Here is a 16,026-nt window from a genome sequence, read left to right on the forward strand (position 1 = left end):
ATTGACCAGATCTAGTCAAAACACAGAAAAACATGTTGACTAGTCGAAATGAACCCTTCGGCTACCCATGTCCAGATTCAATGTAGCCGACAGCTCGTCCCGCGGTAAGGAGCAGCACGCGTCCGGTACAGTCTTCATGTTCGGATGGAAGATTCTCACGGACCGTTCGAGACCAAGTGGAGGCTAAGTCATCAGAAAGCTTCAAGAGTCTTGCCTTAAAAAGATTTGGAAGCTCAAAGTTCATGAACTGATCAAAGTGTCGGATCAGTTCATCAGAATGATCGCCGGTACGGTCCAAACGGCTTAAGAAAGAGAAGCTACAGTCGGTTTCGGGTTCTACTCGATCGAATTCAGTTCTGGCTTGACCGATGATCTTAGAATGACGAACAGGACGGGAAAGGCGAGCTTCAGTACGGTTGATCCGGTCATATGGTCGTGGGTTATGCTGAAGCTCCAATCCGGACGTGCGCGGGTCGATCCGGTACACGGCCCAATCAGTCTGTGCGGCCCGATCGGAAGACTGAACCTCAATTGAATTGTTCCAGACGTTCTGATCCTCGTACTGGTCTGATTCCATGGACTGATCCTCGGACTGGGACACATCATTCACTCCTTCTTCAAAAGGATTTGTCCACAAATCCGGATCATCTACAAGAAAAACAGAAAGATCAGAAACGTTAAAGCTCGAAGAAATGTCATACTTACCTTGATGATCAAGCTGATAAGCATTGTCATTGATCTTTTTAAGGATCTGAAATGGACCATCGACCCGAGGCATGAGTTTGGACTTTCTTTCTTCCGGTCGCTCATTTCTTAAGTGAACCCAAACAAGATCACATTCCTTGAAAATAACCTCCTTTCTTTTCTGGTTGGCGTATCTTTTATAGATCTCGGTCTTAGCCTCAATGTTTGCACGAACTTGTTCATGTAGTTTCTTGATAGTGTCCGCCTTCCTTTTGCAATATGTACTAATTCTTTCACTCAAAGGCAAAGGTAAAAGATCAAGTGGACACAAAGGGTTAAATCCATAAACAACTTCAAAAGGAGAAAACTTTGTAGCAGAATGCATTGCATAATTATAAGCAAATTCAACATGTGGTAAACATTCTTCCCAAAGTCTAAGATTCTTTTTAGCCAAATATCTAAGCAGTGCAGACAAAGTTTGATTTACAACTTCAGTTTGACCATCAGTTTGCGGATGACAAGTTGTAGAAAACATCAATCTCGTTCCTAGTTTAGACCACAAGGTTTTCCAAAAATAGCTAACGAACTTAGCATCACGATCAGAGACAATGGTCTTAGGCATTCCATGCAATCTAACAATCTCTCTAAAGAATAAATCAGCAACTCGCACGGCATCATCAGTTTTGTGGCAAGGAATGAAATGTGCCATTTTTGAAAATTGATCCACAACAACAAAGATTGAGTCTCGTCCAGCCTTAGACATAGGCAATCCTAACACGAAATCCATAGAGATGTCTACCCAAGGATGAGAAGGAATAGCAAGAGCAGAATATAAACCGTGGTTGGAAGCCTTGGACTTAGACTTCTTGCACACTACACATAAGCCACAAATCCTTTCCACATCTTTCATCAAACTTGGCCAGTAGAAGTGATCATGAACCGCCCTGTAGGTTTTCTTAACACCAAAGTGTCCCATAAGACCTCCTCCATGAGCTTCCCTGAGAAACAATTCCCTCAAAGAACATTGGGGAACACACAAACGGTTATCAAAGAATAAGAATCCAGAATATTGAAAATAATTCCCATAGGCCACCTTGGAACATTTTCGAAAAATCTCTTTGAAATCCTGATCAGTTGCATACAAATCCTTGATGAATTCAAAGCCAAGCAATTTCGTTTCAAGGGCTGAGAGAAGAGTATACCTTCTACACAAGGCATCAGCCACGACATTCTCCTTACCTTGCTTGTATTTGATCACATAAGGGAACGTATCAATGAACTCTACCCAACGAGCATGCCTCTTGTTTAGCTTTTTCTGACCCTTAAGGTGTTTTAGAGACTGATGGTCCGTGTGGATGATGAATTCCTTAGGCCAAAGATAGTGCTACCATGTTTGAAGAGCCCTTACCAAAGCGTACAGATCTTGGTCATAGGTGGGGTAGTTGAGCGTGGCTCCACCAAGCTTTTCACTAAAATAGGCAATGGGTTTCCTATCCTGCAACAGCACATGACCAATACCAACTCCGGAGGCATCACATTCGATTTGAAAAGCTTTAGAAAAATCAGGAAGTACAAGTAAAGGAACTTGAGTTAACTTCCCTTTGAGAATCTGAAATGCCTCTTCTTGAACTTGTTCCCATTTGAACCCAACGTTCTTCTTGATCTTCTCCGTGAGTGGGGCTGCTATGGTACTGATGTTCAGAACAAACCGTCTATAGAAACCGGCCAGGCCATGGAAGCTCCTCACCTCGCCCACGGTCGTTGGACTCGAGCACTCTCGGATGGCTTTAATTTTCTCCTCGTTCACTTTAAGTCCATCTGTACCTACAATAAAACCTAGAAAGACCACATGATCTTTGCCAAAAGAACACTTTCCAAGGTTAGCAAACATGCGTTCCTTTCTAAGGACTTCAAGAACGGATTTCAAGTGCAATTGGTGATCATCAAGGTTTTTGCTGTAAACAAGAATATCATCAAAATAAACTACAACAAAGTGACCAATGAACAACCGTAAGACATGATTCATTAGACGCATGAAAGTACTAGGTGCATTTGTGAGACCAAAGGGCATAACAAGCCACTCATACAAACCTAGTTTTGTTTTAAAGGCAGTTTTCCATTCATCACCTTCTTTCATCCTAATCTGATGATAGCCACTTTTCAATTCAATCTTAGAAAAGACTTTGGAACCATGAAGCTCATCAAGCATATCATCAAGGCGAGGGATAGGATGTCGATACTTTACCGTGATGTTATTAACGGCCTGACAGTCCACACACATCCTCCATGACCCATCTTTCTTTGGTACGAGTAGGACAGGCACAGCACAAGGGCTGAGGCTCTCTCTGATATAGCATTTCTCAAGCAGCTCACCAATTTGTTTCTGAATCTCCTTGGTCTCCACCGGATTGGTGCGGTACGCTGGTCGGTTAGGTAGAGACGCGCCTGGGACGAAGTCGATCTGATGCTCAATGCCTCTTGTTGGTGGCAATCCTTTAGGATTCTCATCTGGAAAAACATAAGAAAACTCCTGCAAAACATCTAGAAGTTCACTCGGAATCTCCGGTGCAAAGTCAGATGAAGAAGTAGCCATAAGAGATTCTTTATACACAAGTAAAAGAAATGGCTTTTGTGAGTAAAGTGATTTTCTGACCTGACATTCTTTGATAAAGAAGTTGGATTTTTTTTATAGATGTTTCAGGTTTATCCTTTTTAGGCTCATGGTCTCATCCATTCTTAAGTTGAACTTGATCTTGATGAACCTTCAAAGGCGTCAAGGGAACCAAAGTGATTTTCTTTCCCTTGTGATCAAAAGAATGTCGGTTTCTGAAGCCATCATGCACGGCCTTCTTATCAAATTGCCATGGCCGGCCCAAAAGAATGTGGCATGCGTACATGGGAAGAACGTTGCAAACAACCTCGTCTTCATATCGACCAATGGTAAGGGGGACGGTCACTTTTTCCTTCACATACTGTTCTCCAGATTCATTGAGCCATTCCAACCTGAAAGGACGAGAAAGACGCCGAGTAACAAGCCCAAGTTTCTTTACATGGGTGTCACTAGCCACATTAGTGCAACTACCTCCACCTATGATCAAAGAACAATTTTTTTCTGAAATGAGATATCTAGAATGAAAAAGATTCTCCCTTTGTTATTTGTCGTTGGTCTTTGGTTGCACACTCAAAGCTCTTCTAGTAACCAGTAGTGGACCATGAGCCGGATATTCAAGATTGTCCTCATCAAAGATCAGACCAGAATCTTTCACAAAGGTCAAGCAAAACTCATCAATCACGCCATCGACCTCTTCGTCAAAAATGGGGCCAAAGGCATCGTCCAAAGGTTTTCTAGCAACAAGGAGGGGACCATGAACTGGGTAATCAAGTGTCTCATCGTCATCAAAGACTGGTCCAAGATCCTCCTTGTCATCTTCGGATTCTACTTCTCCATTCTCTAAAAGAACCATCACTTTTTGGTTTGGACACCGGTTAGCATAGTGGCCAAGGCCATGACATCTAAAGCACTGAATGTCTCTGATTCGTATTGAAGTCTCCTCTTTCTTTTCTCTATCAATATGAGCAAGGGCATTAGTCTTAAAAGCAATATTTGTTGTGGAGCAAGACTAACCCTTGTCTTGATAGTTTGCTTTGGATGCAAAAGAGGTTTTGGGGGCAAAGGACGGTTTAGAGAGGCCCTTTCTCTTGACTTGCTGTTCTATCAGAATAGCTTTGTGTAACATCTGCTCCATGTTGTCATACTCTTGAAACTCCATACGATCTTGGATGTCACGGTTGAGACCGGTGAGAAATCTAGCCATGGTGGCGTCTAGGGGCTCGTCCACATCTGCCTTGATCATGAGGATCTCCATCTGTTGGTGATAGTCCTCCACTGACTTGGTTCCTTGTAGCAAACGTCTCAATTTGTGTTGGAGATCGCGGTGATAGTGATCAAGAACAAAGCGTTTCTTCATCATCATGGTGAGCTCGGCCCAAGTTTCAACTGGTCTTTCACCTGCTCTCCTCCTGTGAGTCACAACTTTGATCATATCAATTAATAGCATAGCCAGAGAATTCAAAAGCCGCAAGTCTAACCTTTCAAAGATCAGTAAAATTTTGACAATCGAAAACAAGTTCAATTTTTCTTTCCCATTCAAGAAAACATCCGGGTCATTCTTGCCCTCAAAACTTGGAATTTTCAACTTCAATCCACCCAAACCATTATCAGCTCGATCATTTTAGCAAATGGATTGACATCACCTTGATTTTGGTTTCTAGCACCTCTCCTAGGCCGGTTGATAGACCAGTCGTCCTCATCATGGGTCTCCTCCTCATAGATGTCATGGTCGGATCAGTTGTGTCTCCTTGGTCGATCTCTTCTGGCTCCGGTTTGAGATCGATTTGGACAGTTAATTTGAAGCTCATCAAGCCTCTGATGGATCTGATCTAAACATGTATTCAACAAGTTAGTCATAGAATCATTCAAAGCTCTCATTTGCAAGTTAGACAAGCCGGCCACAGAATTTCCGGGATGGTTCCTTTCTTCTTCACTACTCATGGTTTCCTGAAAATCTTAAACACGGAAAGTTAGATAAAACCTCACACTCTCAGGTGTTTATCCTCGCCCACACACGTGTTTCACTCCAATCTTGGTAATCACACAAAGAGTTTCCTTCAAGGTTCTAGGAGAACAAACTAGATAACCCAAATGAGAATCCCAAGTGAACCACCCAAGGGTCAAGACAGAGAGATAAGAGATTTAAAAGGAGAATCCGTATTAACCACCTCAAAGGCCGGATTTCTCCTCGGCCAGCAGGCTTACTCTTCCACCACCAAACAACAATCGAAAACTTTTTTTTTGATATTTCTTTTATTAGATCTTCCTTTTTTTTTATATATATATGGATGGTAAAGAGGGGCCCGGATTCAAGAAAGATAGAAGAAAATTTTTTAATGAAGAAATGATAGATGAGAAAGATGGAATGAAAAGAGATACCGGAAGAGTGGCTCTGATACCACTTGAAGAACACTAAAGAACGACATTCAACCGGTTTAGGGGATATGGACTCGATCCGGAAGGATTGAGAACTGATGGATCGTTTAGTGACACAAAGGGTTGCAAATGACCCAATGATACTACCAGATGTTTCGATGGCCGCTTGATGTGACGCACAAGTCTGGCTCAATGAAAGGGGAATTCACTCGGAGATAACCTCACCAAGAGAACAAGAACTAAGCAAAGAACAAAGAGAGAAAACTAAAAAAATGAATAAGGAAAATCGAATAGCTTTATTCATGGATGTGTTCTCATACTTATACAACATGTACTCAAAGGAAATAAAAAGAAATGTATGAAAAAGAGACATAGAAAATAGATAATTGACCAGATCTAGTCAAAGCACAAAAAAACATGTTGACTGGTCGAAATGAACCCTTCGGCTACCCATGTCCAGATTCAATGTAGCCGACAGCTCGTCCCACGGTAAGGAGCAGCACGCGTCCGGTATGGTCTTCATGTTCGGATGGAAGATTCTCACGGACTGTTCGGGACCAAGTGGAGGCTAAGTCATCAGAAAGCTTCAAGAGTCTTGCCTTAGAAAGATTTGGAAGCTCAAAGTTCATGAACTGATCGAAGTGTCGGATCAGTTCATCAGAACGATCGCCGGTACGGTTCAAACGGCTTAAGAGAGAGAAACCACGGTCGGTTTTGGGTTCTACTCGATCAAATTCAGTTATGGCTTGACCGGTGGTCTTAGAATGACGAACATGACGGGAAAGGCGAGCTTCAGTACGGTTGATCCGGTCATCTGGTCGTGGGTTATGCTGAAGCTCCAATCCGGACATGCGCGGGTCGATCTGGTACACGGCCTGATCAGTCTGTTCGGCCTGATCGGAAGACTGACACTACAAGTAAACACAATATTAACGACGGCGAAATTCGTAGTAACTTCCTCGTAAAACAGGCTTTACGAGGAATTAGCAAGGAAACACGTTTCGTCGTTATTTGTTCTTCGTAACGCATATTTCCTCGCCAATTCGTCGTAAATTAGCGAGAAAAATTTTCGTCGTAAAAACAAAGAACAGTATTCGTCGTAAAAACCATGTAAACTTTCCACATAAGGAGGACGCTACACTTCCTCGTAAATACCTCGCAAGCATTTCCTCGTAAATTACACGTAAATCTTTCCACGTAAAATACTCGTTAAACTTTCCTCGTAGTGTTGACGTAAACATTTCGCTCGTTACTTCCTCGTAACTTTTCGACGTAAAGTAGTTGTAATTTAGCTACGAATTTACTTTGATTTTGATATTTCCAGAATTAAAAAATATAATAAAAATTATTTAATTTTTTAATAAAAATCTAATTTAAAAATAAAAAATAAATACGAAAATATTATATACATAAATAAGTTTTGAATATAATACAACCAACGAAAAGTAAAAAAAAAACTACAGGTCTTTCATCGCCCGGTAGAATTCCTCACTCCTCCTCTCTACATCCGCGTCGGCATGTGTGTCGGATGATGACTCGCCTGGAATGGGATTTTGTCGTCGCATGTTCCTCAACAAGGACTCTCATTCCGGATTTGTGGCTATAACGTCCAAGAAGCTCTCGACTCCACCCAAACGAGCTGTGAACGCAGTTCGCGTCGAGTCCAACTCATTACGCAGCTGAGTGACTTCATCTTCCCATCTCTGACCATAAGACGATGTCGCTCTTGGAACATCGTTGACGGAACCAATCCCCAACGTACGTACCTTTTTCTTAGGGACAACCTTAAAAACAAAAAATAAATATTGTTAGTAAAAAGTTAAAGTTAAATTAAATGAATAATAAAAAATTTTAAAATTTCAAAAAATTCACCTCCTCGTAAATCTTATCCACTTCAAGTGTGGATAAGGTGACAGGTAATCCGTCGGTGGACTGCTGGGTCAGCTGGGTCTGGCGGTCTTCAACGTGACCAACCACGTCGTTGAAGATTTGCTCGGACCTAGCATCTAGAAATTGGCCCGGCTTGTTCTTGTGGGTCCTCTAGTAAAGTTGCAAAGGCCTAAAAAACATTTAAGAAAGTTAGAATATATATATATATATATATATATATATATATATATATATATATATATACATATATGTAAAATTAATTAAATTAAATATTTAATTACCATATCCAGACGGACACCGGCGTGGGGTTTTTGACCCGTAGAGTGAAGCATCGGCCCGTGGCCGTGCTCATCTACCGTCTGACGGGAAGCGGAGCAAGATTCGGCGACTCTAATGGCGTCAGGATCCTGCCAATAATGGATGAGGCCATCCCACACATCCGTGGTGAGCTCAGGGTGTTTGCCACGCTCATACCCCTTCACTATCCAGTCACCCTTCCAGTTGGAAACCGTGTCCAACAAGCGAGCTTGCGCCTTCGCGTTAAACGCTTTCTTCACCCTCTCATTAACCCCCATGGACCAATGGTATTTTTACTGTAACACGAAAAAAAATAAATTAAAAATTAGTTTTAAAAAACTTAAAATTCTAAATCATAAAAAAATTTAAAGTATATATAATTATTTAATAGTAACTTACAGTGAAAAGTTTGAACCACGTCTTTCTGACGTGGATCGGCGTCTTTCTCCAGTTTGGATGTGGCTCGGAGAAGTAACCTTTGATCGTCTCGGTTATGTTCCGAGCAACACATCCGTCAACCCCAAACCTGAAAAAAAAAATTAAAGTATAAATTATTTATTATTGTTATAAATTTTTTTTTAAAAATTTAAAAAATGTAACGTACCACAAAGTTTCGTCCGGTCGGTCGAGGTTTAAGACTGGTAAGCCTTCTCTGCCTGGCTGAGCGAGAAGGTCTTCAACAGTGTACTGCGAGTAAGGAGCACTCGGCGGCACCATCAAATCGGGATGAATCTCGGCCGGCATCAGATGAGCCATTGGAGGAGGCACATGATCATGAGGAGCCGATGGTGCAACAAATCGAGGAACCGATGGTGCACCAGATGGAGGGGACCGAGAGACTCTCTGAGAAGACTGAGTCTCGGGGACAGTCTCCGGACCCAAAGAACCGGGAGCTGAAGAAGAACCGGGAGCTGAAGAAGACGGGTCTAATCGACTACCAGGCTCACCGAACATCTCTCTGTAATGGGGAGTAAGTCTGTTCTTTCGAACCTAACATAAAAAATAATAATTTTAAAATTAACATAAACAGTAATTAACAAATTCTATAATTAACCACCTAATCAACATTAACTAACATAAAATCCGTAAACATATCTAAATTCCCTACACTAACCACCTAATCTACCCTAAACTAATCAAATTAGAGAGGAAATAGAGAGAGCGTACCATTGCTCGATGCTCCACGACGTCAAAAAATGCCTCATATGGAAGGTGGACAGCTAGATGCTCCACGACGTCAAAAAAATACCGGAGGAAATATCTTCTCCAAGTTGCACAATAAGATGGGGATGTTCTCGTGAAGTACAACTTCTTCTTTAAGAGTGCGTGTGCTCAGATCCCTGAAAAATGCTTCAATGCCTTGTATATTCCAAAAACAATTAAACACATTAGTAGTCATATATTATTGCAAACTAAACCATTAATTATAAAATTAATGTGTTATAATATACTACCTGCAAGTGCTTCATGTACATTTCTTGGAAGTAGCTCCGCAAATGCAAAGGGAAGTAGTCGTTGCATAAAGACATGACAATCATGACTCTTCATAACTTTTGACCCTTTTCAACACATCTAGAGAGATTTGAAACATACCCATCGGGGAACTTCACTTCTGATGCCACCCAGTTGAGCAACACCGACTATTTTTCTGAAGACAATCTGAATATCGGAACGGGAACATGTCCATTGTTTTTTATATGTAACTCACTTTTTGAGAAAATATCCGGCAAGTCCAACCTCGATTTGATGTTGTGTTTTGTCTTCCATGGGACATTCAATATTGTATTCATGATGTTCTCGGAGAAATTCTTCTCTATATGCATCACATCGAGGTTGTGGCGCAGAAGAAGATCCTTCCAATATGGCAACTTCCAAAATATACTCTTCTTGTGCCAGTTGTGCCGAACACCGAAAAAATTAGGCATATTACCGGGGACATGCCAATTACCACCACAATGAACTGTTTGGTTAGCTCTGTAGTAGTCGATTTGCGCTTCAATTTGTTCTCCAGTTAGGTATGGAGGAGGAGTGTCTCTCACAACCCTTTTATGCCTAAACAATTTCTTGTTTCTTTGGTACAGATGGCCAATGGGAAGAAATCGACTGTGACAATTGATATCTTGCACATTTGCATTGTTTTAACTCTTCATTGTCGCATGTTTTGATCATTTAGATTAGGGATTATGCATTTTTGTTTCCTTTTTGCATTGCATAAGTATTTATCAGGTGTTTGAGTGTCCATTGGAGTTCTTGGAGATACTTGTAAGCATTTGGGATCAAAAAGGGAGTGGAAAAATGTTGTTTGAGCGAGCAGAGCACCGGAGCGGGTTACGGGAGCGACCTACGACACCCGCTCCAGATGAAATGAAGACAGCGCGACCTCTTGCACCGGGGTGAGACACCCGCTCCGAGCTCAACCTCTCGTCGACAACTTTCGAGAAGTGGAGCGACCTAGTGGAGCGACATCATGAACCCGCGCGCGACTTGAAGACGTGAAGATGGCGTTTAGAGTGAAGTCCCGCAGCGGGGTTATTAACCCGGTCCAGATGTGGAGCGACCTGGTGGAGCGATGTCATGGACCCGCGCGCGATTTGAAGACGTGAAGCAAACATATTGGAGCGAGGTGACTAACCCGCTCCAGATGTGGAGCGACCTGGCGGAGCGACCTGCTGTACCCACAGCGTGTATTTTCTTCTGATCGATAATTTACGTTTTATTTGGGCCTTTCAGGTTGTTGACTGAGCCCATTAGGTTTTAGAAGTCATATAAGTACTCTCTAAACCTAATGTTAGAGGGGAATCTCGTTTTTCTATCAAATCACAAAGAACCTTTAGGAAAAAGATCTAATCTTGATCATTATCTTGTGTGATTGCTTAGTTATATTGATCACCAATTATGATTAACACCAAATCATCATTGATTCTTGGGTTTATCATGAAGATTAGTGAGTAGTCATCTTTGGATTCATGGGTTAGGGAGACTAAGAGTGATTAAGCTAGATCTAAGGTGTTTTAGTATAGATCCATCTTGTTCCTTGCTAGTAGAGTGTTTTATTGCAATTTTAGAGTTGACCTCTCTAAAGTTGAGCTCTAGGCATTTCATACCTGAAAGGTGTTTGATGAAATGCCTGAACCAACTCTCCTAAGCTTTTAACATTCTTTACCAAAGAGATTTGATGTTAAAGGTGTTAAGATTGCTAATGGACTTGAAATTAATGATTGCTTAGATAATATTCAACCAAAGAAATTTGATGCTTGAGTTATCTTAGTGAATGAGCATTCATCTAGAGATAGAGTTTGTTTAGGATTGTGTCTAGGTCTAAGGTTGATAGATTGATTGAAAGGTACCATCTTTAGATTCAAACTTGATCACCCAAGGTCAATTCCCTTAGCCCATGAGTTCTTCCATTTCATAAGAAAGGAAAGCTTTGTTCTTTATTGCATTTTAGTAGTATTCGAGTTCAAAAATCATCTCACCAATTGATAGCATTTAGATTAAACATGGTCTTGCATTTTCTTTTCTTTAGAATCACTTAGAACTGGTTTGACATCCTTTATACTATAACATTTGATTAAGAGCCTTGAAAACTCTTAATATCAACAATCGAACCAACTTGTCTTCCTACCATTCTTCAGTTGAAACGCATATGTCGTTCCATAACAATATGGACAAGCTAATCTCCCATGTGTAGTCCATCCAGACAACATCCCATAGGCAGGAAAGTCACTTATGGTCCACAAAAGCATCGCTCGCATCGTAAATTCGTCTTCGTTGAGCAGTCATACGTTCTCACCCCTGTTGACCATAAATCCTTCAACTCTTTTATCAATGGTTGTAGGAAAACATCCTGAGACCTTTTTGGATGGTTTGGACCAGGTATTAATATGGTCAAGAATAGCAACTCCCATTGCATGCACATCTCTGGTGGCAGGTTGTATGGCGTAAGAAAGACTGGCCACAAAGAATATTGTCTCCCTGACATTCCGAATGGACTAAATCCATCTGTGCATAATCCAAGATACACATTCCGGCTATTGCTAGCGAATTTTGGATGTAATTTGTTAAAATGTTTCCAGGCTCTTGCATCTGATGGATGAGTTATCTCACCATACGTCTGAGTATGCTCGGCATGCCATCTCATCCCTCCGGTTGTCTGCTCAGATTGGTACAATCTTTTCAATCTGTCTGTAATTGGTAGGTAACACATCCTTTGGTACGGTACCCTATTACGTCCTCGTCATTGCGGCTTGAATCGTGGCTTCTTGCAGAATCGACATTCCTCTAACTTCTCATCATCTCCCCAGTATATCATGCAATTGTCGATGCAAATGTCTATCATCTCCGAAGGCAACACAAGACTATAAACCAGTTTCTGAATCTCATAATAAGAATCAGCAGACACATTATCTTCCGGAAAATACTCTTTAAACAAGTCTGCCCATTCATTCATGCAACTTTCAGGTAGATTGTGATCAGTTTTAATATTCATCATTCTAGCAGCCAACGATAATTTAGAGAGACCTTCTCTACAACCACTGTAAAGTGGCTGATTCGCAGCATCTATCATTTCATAAAACTTTTTTGCATCTACGTTAGGTTCTTCATCTTCATCATGAGCTAAGAATGCATTAGCTACCATATCATGAACCCTATCATAATCTACCATCTGCTCCTCCTGATGGTAACTATGTTCATTATGCAAATGATGATCAACCGGTTCTTCGTGAAAATTGCTATTACTACTACTAGCTTCATTCTCATAATTATAACCTTCTCCATGTTGAAATCAGATATAGTAATTTGGCATGAAACCTCTATTTATTAAATGCTTCCAAACATTTTCACGATTTGCCAATTTCGAATTGTTGCATTTCCGACAAGGACATAACAGCTTATCGCTTTCTTGGACGAGCGGTGTGGAATCTGCTTGATGCATAAATGTCTCCAGCGCTTCAAGATATTCTTTCTTCACTCTCCCGTTTGTATCTTTGTGCATATACATCAATCTCCGCAACTCAAAAATATTCCCGGAGGCTGACATTTTTTTTTCTTTCACGTTTTTATTTTTTTTCTTGTTGGTGTGTTTAAAGTGATGTTCAAAAGTCTATATTTATAGGAAATTTTCGAATCTGGGTTGAAATTTTACTACTACTTAACGACGAAATTTAGTTAGGTAGCCGAAACAAAAAACGTGTTACAACTACAAAGTTGGTGGACTCGCAATTTTTTCGTTAAGTAAACGTAAAATATTTCCTCGTAAAGTAGTCGCTAATTTTACGTCGAATGTGGGAACCGAAATTCGCACTGTCGATTTCCGTTTAAATAAGTAAACTAGGAAAACCCTAATTTCCCAGAGGTCCCAGATATCTGCTAATACCACACGCCAAGCAATCAGAACAGAAAAATGACAACGAAGAAGCATAAGAAATCGAAAAGAGAGCAAAGTAGATCTTATTCCGAATTCGCGTTTGAGCGTTACAATAAGGTAAGAGCCTGGGCTACGAGAGCTTTCGGCGAGATTCCTAGTTCAAAAACCCTAAGACGGCAATAACCTAGTTGAGTCGCAGACCGAATAACAAAAACAGAAATATGCCTAAATCGCTCTAAGTGCTAAGTTTGCTCTGAGAAAAGTCCTCTTATGTCTCTCGCCTAGGACCCCTTATATACTGGCTCCAAGGTTGGTTTACGCTTTTCCTCTTATGCCCTTAAGCCGCCATAGCATAAAAATAGAGATATTCCATTTTTTTCGATCTTCGTAATTATCTTCAAAATTTTGTATTTATCCGCGGAAATTTGACATTTATCTTCCCTTGCGAACCTAGCGTAAACCGACATGCGGTTTATGGGCTGTTGGTTAAGAAATCGTAATTTGGGCCTCGAGTCGTGTCTTAGGTTCCTTTGGGCCGTCTTCCGACTCGAAGCGTTTATTACGGCTTCTTTCGATAAAGAATGAACTTTCCGCGGTTTTTACGGTAAAGTTTGATTGATAACTTAGAAATGGCGGGGAACGTGAGATGGGTTTGCTATGGTATTTGGGAGATAGCATCGAAGGGTAGACGAGAATGCATGTACTGATGTCGTATAGACGTTTTGGAAGAGCTCGGTTGCTACGTAGCAACCAAACTTTGGTTCGAGCTCGGTCGCTACGTAGCGACCGAACTTTGGTTCGAGCCCGGTCTCTACGTAGCGACCGAGCTTTGGCTCGAGCCCGGTCGCTACGTAGCGACCGAGCTTTGGCTCGAGCTCGGTCGCTAGGTAGCGACCGAGCTTTGGCTCGAGCTTGGTCGCTACGTAGCGACCGAGCTTTGGCTCGAGCTCGGTCGCTATGTAGCGACCGAGTGGAGCTCGTGTTCGGTCTTTGCGTAACTATCCTTTTCGGACTTTTGTCCAATGACTCGTGTTTCTTCCGTAAAGCTTTTCGTAGAGAAGAATCTATTTCGAAAAAGTATTTGTCGAAGAAGTTTTTCTTCTTTTTTTCTTCTTCGAGGATTTGGACGTTAACTTCGTCGTAACCGTTTTTGACCTCAACAGTTAGCCCCCCAGCTCGTTGGGAGCGTGGATTTCTAGCGAGATCCCAATGCGCGGTATGGCAAGTTTGGACGAGATTGGTGTATTTGGGCGAAGTTCGTGTCCAAAAATCCGCAAGTAAATAGTAATTTCTCATGCCTATAAGAAGGGAGGTAACTTCTTCACAATCTTCACACTTACTCATTCTCATAGAGAGGTTTTTCTTGAAAAGTTCTTTCTCTTTCTCTCTATCATTTCCTTCTTGATAAAAGTAAAACACGAGATGTCGAGTAAGAAGAGGAGTTCAAAGAAAGGGTCCTCGCCCGCGAACGTTTCTGAAGAGCTTCGAGTGCCGAAGATGGAATTCGTTCCTCATTCGGTAGACCCCGCCGAGAACGAGGCATGGTGGGTGGCATATTACGGTTCGATCACGCCTCCCATAGAAAAATCGTTTCCGGTTATGAACCATCGCCCGGTGGAGGCAGGTGCGCCGAGTAGGAGTACTAGTGGATTCCTCGAGGTAATGCGGTCGTTCTACCATATTTCGGACGCGGTGGAATTCAGGGTTCCTTGTCAAGGAGAATGTGCTAGTAGTCCCTCGGAGGGCTTCTTTACTTGTTACGAGGCATTCGTAGTGCATTGCGGTTTATGGTTTTCGATCCCTGAGATCGTCGTCCGCGTATTGGGTCGTTTCAGGGTGGCGATAAGCCAACTGAATCCTCTTGGCATCCAGCACCTCATAGGTATCCTGGTCCTGAGCTACGAGCATGGTCTTTCTCTCACCGTTGATCACTTCGAAGCGCTTCTTCGATTACAGATCATCAGGGACACGGACACGTACAGGCTGGTTCCTCGGAACTTCATGTCAGTGGTAAAGGGGTTCACTTCTAACTTCAACTCGTGGAGGAAGTTTTTCTTCTTTGTTCGTGTAGACGCAGCGTCCGTTGAGGAGAGTTGTATCCCACTGTTTCGGAGGTTGCCGAACGATTGTCCCTTTATCAACCCTCTTGCTCCGTTTCTTGAGGACATTATTGCGATGAGGGATCTGCTCAGGAATGGTCCTTTTTTCTGGACTTCCTCTACGCCGAAGAGAGTTCGAAAGGCGCTGAGGTTTGCGCACCCTGGTCCTGCTTTGGGCGGAGAAACAAGGAGTGATTCCGAACCTGAAGACCAAGGTCCCAACGCTGCTCCCACGATTGTGACGGGGCCGAACTCTTTGAAGGGGAAAGATATTGATCTCGGCGACCTGGAGTTTTCGGTGGACGACTGCATGCTTCCAGGATGGGATCCGAACCATGGTTTCGGAGATGGAAGCGGTACGAGCGAGGTCCCTATTCCAGACTTTGATGATTTCTTCGCTGGTCTTCCATCGGGCTTTGACGCTCCTCAGGCCACGAACGGGTCAGGGAGGCCGAAAGTTGTTGCGGAAGGATCTCGTATCATTAACGGGGTATAAACTTTAAGAATTCTGACGATCGTTATTATTATTATTTTTTTTTGGCTTATAACGTGTCAATCGGTTTTATAGGGTTTGAACTTGCTTGGATCGGCCATCGAGGCGAGCCATAGAGAGGCCATGATCTATCGCTTTAAGGCGGATAAGGGGGAAAGGATCTTGCTCGCATGCGAGACGAGATTCTGGCGCGAGACGCTCAACTTGC

The 16,026-nt window shown here is 42.2% G+C and overlaps 1 pseudogene; it reads right to left on the reverse strand.

Moving 5' to 3' along the window:
* LOC106354867 overlaps positions 1-16,026 on the reverse strand; it is a 31,719-nt pseudogene that overhangs the window by 1,168 nt on the left and 14,525 nt on the right.

Source organism: Brassica napus, chromosome C7 (assembly GCF_020379485.1).
Source record: "Brassica napus cultivar Da-Ae chromosome C7, Da-Ae, whole genome shotgun sequence".
NCBI classification, from domain to species: domain Eukaryota; kingdom Viridiplantae; phylum Streptophyta; class Magnoliopsida; order Brassicales; family Brassicaceae; genus Brassica; species Brassica napus.